At 43.5% G+C, this 12,664-nt stretch overlaps 1 long non-coding RNA gene across 1 annotated transcript in view; it reads right to left on the bottom strand.

Moving 5' to 3' along the window:
* The window catches only part of LOC125963369 (uncharacterized), a 207,706-nt gene that overhangs the window by 81,001 nt on the left and 114,041 nt on the right, over positions 1-12,664 (bottom strand). The window contains exon 2 of the long non-coding RNA XR_007475245.1: positions 10,835-10,920. This is a non-coding gene — a long non-coding RNA (uncharacterized LOC125963369). The remainder of the gene's footprint in view (positions 1-10,834; positions 10,921-12,664) is intronic.

The raw sequence follows: 12,664 nt of genomic DNA, 5'->3' as shown, positions 1-12,664 counted from the left end.
ATGTGTCTAAAATGCAGCTCATTTATCCTCTCCTGGTGCTCCTGTTCACCGTTCCAGCCACGTTACTTAGAATCTGCCCACTTGGAGAATCAGCACATTTCAACTTCTGTTTCACACATTTTGCAAATTGTGAGGAGGATGAACGGGAAGAGGGGGAACCAATGAGAGAATAGTTGTAGGGGTTTGGACGGGCACATATCACTCTAATTTCCCATTAAGAATAAGAATTGAAAAAAGGCTCAGCCCGCCTCGCCGGAGCCAAAATAGGGCCTGAAGCAATCCTGCGGGTTTGAGGCCAGCTCACAAAAGAGCAACTTAAAAAATGGAGCTCAGGGTCACTGCAATTCACAAACCTGCAGAGTTATAAATGAAAACTAACGTCCAAAAATATGTTGAGGTAAGGCAAAGAAGAGGATCTGAATGCAAGACAGAATTGCAAGAAACAGATTTCAAGAGATAGATTGGACTCATCTTTAAAGCACATGAAAAGCGGCAGAATTTCGACAATGATGCAGTTGGCCCAAAAGGGCGTATGCGTTTTTTCCTGATTATATCCAGGAAAAAACGCATACGCACTTTATGGGCAACGAAGCAAGCAAGCAATGCAAATGTGCACAACAAAGAAGTCTCATTTCCCACCGGTCAAAAGGGCCATCCTAAAAATTTGTAAAAACCAGAAATGCAGGACAGGCCATGGAGAACAGGGAGCCTTTATACGCTGATGGGCAGTGTGTGAACTGCCGAGAGCCACTCTGGAGAAGTGTATGGTGGTTCCTAAATCATCTAAAAAACAGAGCTACAGAGCATAGGACACTTCCAATCATGGGAGTATATCTAGGGAAGTCTAAAAATCAACAAGACACAAGCACACCACAGTTTAGGGTTACTCTGTTTACAAGAACCTCAACTTCAGTACACCTTAAATATCCCAGGAAAGAGAACAATGGATAAAGAAGATGTGGTACTTATGTACAATGGAATATCTCTTCACCATGAAATCAATGTAATAAGGCTAGTAGAAGGATAAAGAGTGGATTTAGGTCCGATAATACTACTTGAAATAAGTCAAACAGAAAAAGAAACATATCATAAGATATCACTTATACAGGGAGGGTAAATATGGCTGCACAAGAAATGAATTACAGAACAGAACAGTGTCTCACATGTAGAAAACACACTTATGTCAGCTTAAGGGGAAAGGAGAGGTGGGGTGATGCATAAAACCAGAGTTTGAAATTAGCACAGATACCGTTCAATAAACCAAATAGATATTAGACAACATCTACACCTTGCTCAATGAACTGGCCTCAACACACCCTATACACCGCAGAGAAATATATCTGAGTAATAAGAATCTTAAAACCCATGTATTGATATATCTCCATAAGGGAATCAAGTGTGTGCAGAGTGGCACAAACACAGCAGTGAAAATGAGCTAAACCCCATTATAGAAATAAATTTTAAAAACAAAACGCAGAAACAATGAAAGAGAGAAAAATTCTTACAAAATTTGCTCAGGGGCTGTGATGCAACCTGGATTGACCACATATAAACCCACAGCTGGATAAGACATAAGGCTGGACACTTGGGGCTGAGAGGATTGGTGAGCTTTGGTGAGCAACTGCCAAAAGTTTAATGCAATACTTCATGCTACTCATTCCAAGGGTCCCAAAACTCCAGGTTGAAGGGAATCTTCCTACAGCTAAACCATGCTTGGGAAACCCAGCGACTGGTATACCATATGATCGGGAAAGGTTTCTAAAACACACATCATTTTTCCTCTCCTGCGGCTCCAGATCGACATTCCAGCCGCTTTACTAACAATATCCCCACATGGAGAGTCAAAGCCTTTAAGTTCTGGTATCGCACAGTCTGCAGTTAGTGGGGAGGATGAATGGGAATAGGGGGAACCAGTGAGAAACTAGCTGTAGCAGTTTCAATGGGCACATGTCACTCTAATTTCACATCAGTAAGAAGAATAAACCAAAGGCACAGCAAGGTGCCCCAGAAGAAGATTACGGCCTGAAGGAATGCTGTGGTTATGAGGCAAGATCACAAAAATAAGAGCTGAAAAATGGAGCTAAGGGCCACTGCAATTCAAAAACCGGCAGAGTTATAAAGGCCAACTATTTTCAAAAAATATATTGAGATAAGGCTATGAAGAGGCATTGAAAGCAAGGCAAAATTGCAGGAAACCGATTTCAGGAGGTAGACTGGAATTGCATTTAAAGCATAGGAAAAGAGGCAGAACGTCGACAATGATGCACTTGGCCAAAAAGGGCGTATGCGTTTTTTCCTGAATATATTCAGAAAAAAACGCATAGCCCTTTTAGGCCAACCAAGCAAGCTTGCAAAGGAAATCTGCACTACAATGAAGTCTCACTTCCCCCCAGTCAAAAGGGACATCTGAAAAAAGTGTAAAATCCAGAAAGGCAGGACAGGCCATGGAGAACTGGGAGCCTTGTCATGCTGATGGGCGGAATGTAAATTGCCAACAGCCACTGGGGAGAAGTGTATGGTGCTTCCTGAAACATCTAAAAAACAGAGGACAGAGCCTAGGGCACTTCCACTTATGGTCCTATAGCTTAGGGAAATTAAAATCAAAAAGACACAGCCACCCCAAAGTTTGGGATGGCTCTGTTTACAAGAACCTTGTTTACTGTACAAGTTCAATATCGCAGAAAGCAAAAAATGGATAAAGCAGTTGTGGTACTTACGTACAATTCAATATCACTCAGCAATAAAATCTATGTCATCAGGCCCGTAGCAGCATAATGAGGGGATTCAGCTATGATGATTCTAACTGAAATAAGTCACACAGAAAAAGAAACATCATAAGATATCACTAATACACGGAATGTAAACTTGGCTACACAGGAACTGAATTACAAAACAGAACAGGGTCTCAAATTTAGAAAACCAACTTATGCTTGCTTAAGGGGAAAGGTGAGATGGGGTGCTGCATAACACCAGACATTGAAATGAGCACAGATAAAGTTCCTTAAGCCAAATATGTAATAGACAAGACCTACTCCTTGTTCAACGAAATGGACTCAACACCCCATATTAAACGCCTAAGAATGTACCTGACTAGTAAGTATCTTAAAACCTATGGATTGCTATGTCTCCGAAAGAGAATCAAGCATGTGTACAGGGGCATAAACGCAGCAGTGATAGGATTGGAGAGGTTCGGTAAGCAAACGAAGACCCTTTGAAGTCATATTTCATGGTACCCATTCCACGGGTCTCAACTCTCCAGGTTTAACGGATTCTTCCTTCAGCTAAAACATGCATGTGGAACACAGAGTATGATCAACCGTGTGATCGGGAGACGTGTTCCAATATGTCTCAGTTCTCGTCACCTGGTACTCGGGTGCAACATTCCAGACACTTTACTAACACTCTCCCGACTTGGAGAGTCAGTGCCTTTAACCTCCTGTTTGGCCCAGTTTGCAAATTCCGCGGAAGATGAACAGGAATAGGGAGAACCAATGAGAGACTAGCTGGAGGTGTCTGGACGGGCAAATTTATCTCTCATTTCCCACCAGGGAGAGGAATTAACCAAAGGCTCAGCGTGCCGTGCCGGAATCAGATTAGGGCCTGAAGCAATCCTGCGGTGTTGCGGCCAGCTCACAAGAAAGCGAGTTGAAGAAAGGAGCTCAGGGGCACTGTAATTCACAAACCTGCAGAGTTATAAATGACAGCTATCGTCCAAAAATATACTGAAGTAAGGCTGCCAAGAGGACTTGAAAGCGGGGCAGAATTGCAGGAAACCGATTTCAGGAGGTAGACTGGATTTGCATTTAAAGCGTAGGAAAAGAGGCAGAACGTAGACAATGATGCACTTGGCCAAAAAGGACGTATGCTTTTTTTCCTGAATATATTCAGGAAAAAAAGCATACGCCCTTTTTGGCCAACCAAGCAAGCTTGCAAAGGAAATCTGCACTACAATGAAGTCTCACTTCCCCCCAGTCAAAAGGGCCATCTGAAAAAAGTGTAAAATCCAGAAAGGCAGGACAGGCCATGGAGAACTGGGAGCCTTGTTATGCTGATGGGCGGGAGGTAAATTGCGAACAGCCACTCGGGGGAAGTGTATGGTGTTTCCTGGAACATCTAAAACAAAGCAACAGAGCCTAGGGCACTTCCAGTTATGGTCCTGTAGCTTAGGGAAATTAAAATCAAAAAGACACAGCCACCCCAATGTTTGGGATGGCTCTGTTTACAAGAACCTCGTTTACTGTACAAGTTCAATATCACAGAAAGTGAAAAATGGATAAAGAAGTTGTGGTACTTACGTACAATGCAATATCACTCAGCAATGAAATCTATGTCATCAGGCCCGTAGCAGCATAGAGTGGATTCAGGTATGATGATTCTAACTGAAATAAGTCACACAGAAAAAGAAACATCATAAGATATCACTAATACACGGAATGTAAACTTGGCTACACAAGAACTGAATTACAAAACAGAACAGGGTCTCAAATTTAGAAAAACAACCTATGCTTGCTTAAGGGGAAAGGTGAGTTGGGGTGCTGCATAAAACCAGAGATTGAAATGAGCACAGATAAAGTTCCTTAAGCCAAATATGTAATAGACAAGAGCTACTCCTTGCTCAACGAAATGGACTCAACACCCCATATTAAACGCCTAAGAATGTACATGACTAGTAAGTATCTTAAAACCTATGGATTGCTATGCCTCCAAAAGAGAATCAATCGTGTGTAGAGGGGCATAAACGCAGCCGTGATAGGATTGGAGAGGTTCGGTGAGCAAACGAAGACCCTTTGAAGTCACATTGCATGGTACCCATTCCACGGGTCACTACTCTCCAGGTTTAAGGGATTCTTCCTTCAGCTAAAACATGCATGTGGAACCCAGAATATGATCAACCGTGTGATCGGGAGATGTGTTCCAATATGTCTCAGTTCTCGTCCCCTGGTACTCGGGTGCAACATTCCAGAAGTTTAACTAACACTCTCCCAACATGGAGAGTCAGTGCCTTTAACCTCCTGTTTGGCCCAGTTTGAAATTTCTATGGAGGATGAACAGGTATAGGGAGAACCAATGAGAGACTAGCCGGAGGTGTCTGGACAGGCAAATTTAACTCTCATTTCCCACCAGGAAGAGGAATTAACCAAAGGCTCAGCGTGCCATGCCGGAACCAGATTATGGCCTGAAGCAATCCTGCGGTGTAGCGGCCAGCTCACAAGAAAGCGAGTTGAAGAAAGGAGCTCAGGGGCACTGTAATTCACAAACCTGCAGAGTTATAAATGCCAGCTATCGTCCAAAAATATACTGAAGTAAGGCTGCCAAGAGGACTTGAAAGCGGGGCAGAATTGCAGGAAACCAATTTCAGGAGGTAGACTGGAATTGCCTTTAAAGCATAGGAAAAGAGGCAGAACGTCCACAATGATGCACTGGGCCAAAAAGGGCGTATGCGTATTTTCCTGAATATATTCAGGAAAAAACGCATACGCAGTTTTTGGCCAACCAAGCAAGCTTGCAAAGGAAATCTGCACTACAATTAAGTCTCACTTCCCCCCGGTCAAAAGGGCCATCTGAAAAAAGTGTAAAATCCAGAAAGACAGGACAGGCCATGGAGAACTGGGACCCTTGTTATGCTGATGCGCGGAATGTAAATTGCCAAAAGCCACTTGGGAGAAGTGTACGGTGTTTCCTGAAACATCTAAGAAACAAAGCAACAGAGCCTAGGGCACTTCCAGGTATGGTCCTGTAGCTTAGGAAAATTAAAATCAAAAAGACACAGCCACCCCAAAGTTTGGGATGGCTCTGTTGACAAGAACCTCGTTTACGGGACAAGTTCAATATCGCAGAAAGTGAAAAATGGATAAAGAATTTTTGGTACTTACGTATAATGCAATATCACTCAGCAATGAAATCTATGTCATCAGTCCCGTAGCAGCATAATGAGTGGATTCAGGTATGATGATTCTAACTGAAATAAGTCACACAGAAAAAGAAACATCATAAGATATCACTAATACACGGAATGTAAACTTGGCTACACAGGAACTGGATTACAAAACAGAACAGGGTCTCTAATTTAGAAAACCAACTTATGCTTGCTTAAGGGGAAAGGTGAGTTGGGGTGCTGCATAAAACCAGAGATTGAAATGAGCACAGATAAAGTTCCTTAAGCCAAATATGTAATAGACAAGAGCTACTCCTTGCTCAACGAAATGGACTCAAAACCCCATATTAAACGCCTATGAATGTAACTGACTAGTAAGTATCTTAAAAGCTATGGATTACTATGTCTCTGAAAGAGAATCAAGCGTGTGTACAGGGGCATAAACGCAGCAGTGATAGGATTGGAGAGGTTCGGTGAGCAAATGAAGACCCTTTGAAGTCATATTGCATGGTACCCATTCCACGGGTCTCAACTCTCCAGGTTTAAGGGATTCTTCCCTCAGCAAAAACATGCATGTGGAACCCAAAGTATGATCAGCGATGTGATCGGTAGACGTGTTCCAATGTGTCTCAGTTCTCGTCCCCTGGTACTCGGGTGCAACATTCCAGATGCTTTACTAACACTCTCCCGACTTGGAGAGTCAGTGCCTTTAACCTCCTGTTTCACCCAGTTTGCAAATTACGCGGAAGATGTACAGGAATAGGGAGAACCAATGAGAGACTAGCTGGAGGTGTCTGGACGGGAAAATTTAACTCCTATTTCCCACCAGGAAGAGGAATTATCCAAAGGCTCAGTTGCCATGCTGGAACCAGATTAGGGTCTGAAGCAATCCTGCGGTGTTGCGGCCAGATCACAAGAAAGCGAGTTGAAGAAAGGAGCTCATGGGCACTGTAATTCACAAACCTGCACAGTTATAAATGACAGCTATCGTCCAAAAATATACTGAAGTAAGGCTGCCAAGAGGACTTGAAAGCGGGGCAGAATTGCAGGCAACCGATTTCAGGAGGTAGACTGGAATTGCATTTAAAGCATAGGAAAAGAGGCAGAACGTCGACAATGATGCACTTGGCCACAAAGGGCATATGCGTTTTTTCCTGAATATATTCAGGAAAAGACGCATAGGCCCTTTTTGGCCAACCAAGCAAGCTTGCAAAGGAAATCTGCACTACAATGAAGTCTCACTTCCCCCCTGTCAAAAGGGCCATCTGAAAAAAGTGTAAAATCCAGAAAGGCAGGACAGGCCATGGAGAACTGGGAGCCTTGTTATGCTGATGGGCAGGATGTAAATTGCCAACAGCCACTGGGGAGAAGTGTATGGTGTTTCCTGAAACATCTAAAAAACAAAGCAACAGAGCCTAGGGCACTTCCACTTATGGTCCTATAGCTTAGGGAAATTAAAATAAAAAAGACACAGCCACCCCAAAATTTGGTACGGCTCTGTTTATAAGAACCTCGTTTACGATACAAGTTCAATATCACAGAAAGTGAAAAATGGATAAAGAAGTTGTGGTACTTACGTACAATGCAATATCACTCAGCAATGACATCTATGTCATCAGGCCCATAGCAGCATAATGTGTGGATTCAGGTATGATGATTCTAACTGAAATAAGTCACACAGAAAAAGAAACATCATAAGATATCACTAATACACGGAATGTAAACTTGGCTACACAGGAACTGGATTACAAAACAGAACAGGGTCTCAAATGTAGAAAACCAACTTATGCTTGCTTAAGGAGAAAGGTGAGTTCGGGTGCTGCATAAAACCAGAGATTGAAATGAGCACAGATAAAGTTCCTTAAGCCAAATATGTAATAGACAAGAGCTACTCTTTGCTCAATGAAATGGACTCAACACCCCATATTAAACGCCTAAGAATGTACCTGACTAGTAAGTATCTTAAAACCTATGGATTGCTATGTCTCCGAAAGAGAATCAAGCGTGTGTACAGGGACATAAACGCAGCAGTGATAGGATTGGAGAGGTTCGGTGAGCAAATGAAGACCCTTTGAAGTCATATTACATGGTACCCATTCCACGCGTCTCAACTCTCCAGGTTTAAGGGATTCTTCCTTCAGCTGAAACATGCATCTGGTACACAGAGTATGATCAACCATGTGATCGGGAGATATCTTCAAATATGTCTCAATTCTCGTCCCATGGTACTCGGGTGCAACATTCCAGACGCTTTACTAACACTCTCCCGACTTGGAGAGTCAGTGACTTTAACTTCCTGTTTGGCCCAGTTTGCAATTTCTGCGGAAGATGAACAGGAATAGGGAGAACCAATGAGAGACTAGCTGGAGGTGTCTGGACGGGCAAATTTAACTCTCATTTCCCACCAGGAAGCAGAATTAACCAAAGGCTCAGCGTGCCGTGCCGGAACCAGATTAGTGCCTGAAGCAATCTGCGCTGTTGCGACCAGCTCACAAGAAAGCGAGTTGAAGAAAGGAGCTCAGGGGCACTGTAATTCACAAACCTGCAGAGTTATAAATGACAGCTATCGTCCAAAAATATACTGAAGTAAGGCTACCAAGAGCACTTGAAAGCGGGGCAGAATTGCAGGAAACCGATGTCAGGAGGTAGACTGGAATTGCACTTAAAGCATAGGAAAAGAGGCAGAACGTCGACAATGAAGCACTTGGCCAAAAAGGGCGTATGCGTTTTTTCCTGAATATATTCAGGAAAAAACGCATACGCCCTTTTTGGCCAACCAAGCAAGCTTGCAAAGGAAATCTGCACTACAATGAAGTCTCACTTCCCCCCGGTCAAAAGGGCCATCTGAAAAAAGTGTAAAATCCAGAAAGGCAGGAAAGGCCATGGAGAACTGGGAGCCTTGTTATGCTGATGGGCGGGATGTAAATTGCCAACAGCCACTCGGGAGAAGTGTATGGTGCTTCCAGAAACATCTAAAAAACAGAGGAAGAGAGCCTAGGGCACTTCCACTTATGGGCCTATAGCTTAGGGAAATTAAAATCAAAAAGACACAGCAAACCCAAAGTTTGGGACGGCTCTCTTTACAAGAACCTCGTTTACGGTACAAGTACAATATCGCAGAAAGCAAAAAATGGATAAAGAAGTTGTGGTACTTACGTACAATGCAATATCACTCAGCAATGAAATCTATGTCATCAGGCCTGTAGCAGCATAATGAGTGGATTCAGGTATGATGATTCTAACTGAAATAAGTCACACAGAAAAAGAAACATCATAAGATATCACTAATACAAGGAATGTAAACTTGGATACAAAGGAACTGAATTACAAAACAGAACAGGGTCTCAAATTTAGAAAACCAACTTACGCTTGCTTACGGGGAAAGGTGAGTTGGGGTGCTGCATAAAACCAGAGATTGAAATGAGCACAGATAAAGTTCCTTAAGCCAAATATGTAATAGACAAGAGCTACTCCTTGCTCAACGAAATGGACTCAACACCCCATATTAAACGCCTGAGAATGTACCTGACTAGTAAGTATCTTAAAACCTATGGATTGCTATGTCTCCAAAAGAGAATCAAGCGTGTGTACAGGGGCATAAACGCAGCAGTGATAGGATTGGAGAGGTTCGGTGAGCAAATGAAGAACCTTTGAAGTCATATTGCATGGTACCCATTCCACGGGTCTCAACTCTCCAGTTTTAAGGGATTCTTCCTTCAGCTAAAACATGCATGTGGAACCCAGAGTATGATCAACCATGTGATCGGGAGACGTGTTCAAATATGTCTCAGTTCTCATCCCCTGGTACTCGGGTGCAACATTCCAGACGCTTTACTAACACTCTCCCGACTTGGAGAGTCAGTGCCTTTAACCTCCTGTTTGGCGCAGTTTGCAATTTCTGCAGAAGATAAACAGGAATATGGAGAACCAATGAGAGACTAGCTGGAGTTGTCTGGACGGGCAAATTTAACTCTCATTTCCCACCAGGAAGAGGAATTAACCAAAGGCTCAGCGGGCCGTGCCGGAACCAGATTAGGGCCTGAAGCAATCCTGCGGTGTTGCGGCCAGCTCACAAGAAAGCGAGTTGAAGAAAGGAGCTCAGGGGCACTGTAATTCACAAACCTGCAGAGTTATAAATGACAGCTATCGTCCAAAAATATACTGAAGTAAGGCTGCCAAGAGGACTTGAAAGCGGGGCAGAATTGCAGGAAACCGATTTCAGGAGGTAGACTGGAATTTCATTTAAAGCATAGGAAAAGACACAGAACGTCCACAATGATGCACTTGGCCAAAAAGGGCGTATGCGTTTTTTCCTGAATATATTCAGGAAAAAAACGCATACGCCCTTTTTGGCCAACCAAGCAAGCTTGCAAAGGAAATCTGCACTACAAAGAAGTCTCACTTCTCCATGGTCAAAAGGGCCATGTGAAAAAAGTGTAAAATCCAGAAAGGCAGGACAGGCCATGGAGAACTGGGAGCCTTGTTATGCTGATGGGCGGGATGTAAATTGGCAACAGCCACTTTGGAGAAGTGTATGGTGTTTCCTGAAACATCTAAAAAACAAAGCAACAGAGCCTAGGGCACTTCCAATTATGGTCCTATACCTTAGGGAAATTAAAATCAAAAAGAGACAGCCTTGGGCTTCCCTGGTGGCGCAGTGGTTGAGAGTCCGCCTGCCGATGCAGGGGACACGGGTTCGTGCCCCGGTCCGGGAGGATCCTGCGTGCCGCGGGGCGACTGGGCCCGTGAGCCGTGGCTGCTGGGCCTGTGCGTCTGGAGCCTGTGCTCCGCAGCGGGAGAGGCCATGGAGGTGAAAGGCCCGGGTACCGCAAAAAAAAAAAAAAAAAAAGACACAGCCACCCCAAAGTTTCGGACGGCTCTGTTTACAAGAACCTCGTTTACGGTACAAGTTCAATATCGCAGAAAGCGAAAAATGGATAAAGAAGTTGTGGTACTTACGCACAATGCAATATCACTCAGCAATGAAATCTATGTCATCAGGCCCTTAGAAGCATAATGAGTGGATTCAGGTATGATGATTCTAACTGAAATAAGTCACACAGAAAAAGAAACATCATAAGATATCACTAATAAACGGAATGTAAACTTATCTACACAGGAACTGGATTACAAAACAGAAGAGGGTCTCAAATTTAGAAAACCAACTTATGCTTGGTTAAGGGGAAAGGTGAGTTGGGGTGCTGCATAAAACCAGAGATTGAAATGAGCACAGATAAATTTCCTTAAGCCAAATATGGAATAGACAAGAGCTACTCCTTGCTCAACGAAATGGACTCAAAACCCCATATTAAACGCCTAAGAATGTACCTGACTAGTCAGTATCTTAAAACCTTTGGATTGCTATGTCTCTGAAAGAGAATCAAGCGTGAGTACAGGGGCATAAACGCAGCAGTGATAGGATTGGAGAGGTTCGGTGAGCAAATGAAGACCCTTTGAAGTCATATTGCATGGTACCCATTCCACGGGTCTCAACTCTCCAGGTTTAAGGGATTCTTCCTTCAGCTAAAACATGCATGTGGAACCCAGAGTATGATCAACTGTGTGATCGGGAGACGTGTTGAAATATGTCTCAGTTCTCGTCCCCTGGTACTCAGGTTCAACATTCCAGACGCTTTACTAACACTCTCCCGACTTGGAGAGTCAGTGCCTTTAACCTCCTGTTTGGCCCAGTTTGCAAATTCCGCGGAAGACGAACAGGAATAGGGTGAACCAATGAGAGACTAGCTGGAGGTGTCTGGACAGGCAAATTTAACTCCCATTTCCCACCAGGAAGAGGAATTAACCAAAGGCTCAGCGTGACGTGCCAGAAGCAGATTAGGGCCTGAAGCAATCCTGCGGTGTTGCGGCCAGCTCACAAGAAAGCGAGTTGAAGAAAGGAGCTCAGGGGCACTGTAATTCACAAACCTGCAGAGTTATAAATGACAGCTATCGTCCAAAAATATACTGAAGTAAGGCTGCCAAGAGGACTTGAAAGCGGGGCAGAATTGCAGGAAACCGATTTCAGGAGGTAGACTGGAATTGCATTTAAAGCATAGGAAAAGAGGCAGAACGTCCACAATGATGCACTTGGCCAAAAAGGGCGTATATGTTTTTTTCCTGAATATATTCAGGAAAAAAAGCATACGCCCTTTTTGGGCAACCAAGCAAGCTTGCAAAGGAAATTTGCACTACAATGAAGTCTCACTTCCCCGCGGTCAAAAGGGCCATCTGAAAAAAGTGTAAAATCCAGAAAGGCAGGACAGGCCATGGAGAACTTGTTATGCTGATGGGCGGGATGTAAATTGCCAACAGCCACTCAGGAGAAGTGTATGGTGTTTCCTGAAACATCTAAAAAACAAATCAACAGAGCCTAGGGCACTTCCACTTATGGTCCTATAGCTTAGGGAAATTAAAATCAAAAAGACACAGCCACCCCAAAGTTTGTGACGGCTCTGTTTACAAGAACCTCGTTTACGGTACTGGTTCAATATCGCAGAAAGTGAAAAATGGACAAAGAAGTTGTGGTACTTACGTACAATGCAATATCACTCAGCAATGAAATCTATGTCATCAGGCCCGTAGCAGCATAATGAGTGGATTCAGGTATGATGATTCTAACTGAAATAAGTCACACAGAAAATGAAACATCATAAGATATCACTAATACACGGAATGTAAACTTGGCTACACAGGAACTGGATTACAAAACAGAACAGGGTCTCAAATTTAGAAAACCAACTTATGCTTGCTTAAGGGGAAACGTGAGTTGGGGTGCTGCATAAAACCAGA

Source organism: Orcinus orca, unplaced genomic scaffold (genome assembly GCF_937001465.1).
Source record: "Orcinus orca unplaced genomic scaffold, mOrcOrc1.1 scaffold_154, whole genome shotgun sequence".
In the NCBI taxonomy this organism is placed as follows: domain Eukaryota; kingdom Metazoa; phylum Chordata; class Mammalia; order Artiodactyla; family Delphinidae; genus Orcinus; species Orcinus orca.
The sequence above is the reverse complement of the archived record's forward strand: the minus strand, read 5'-3'. Positions and strand labels throughout refer to the sequence as shown.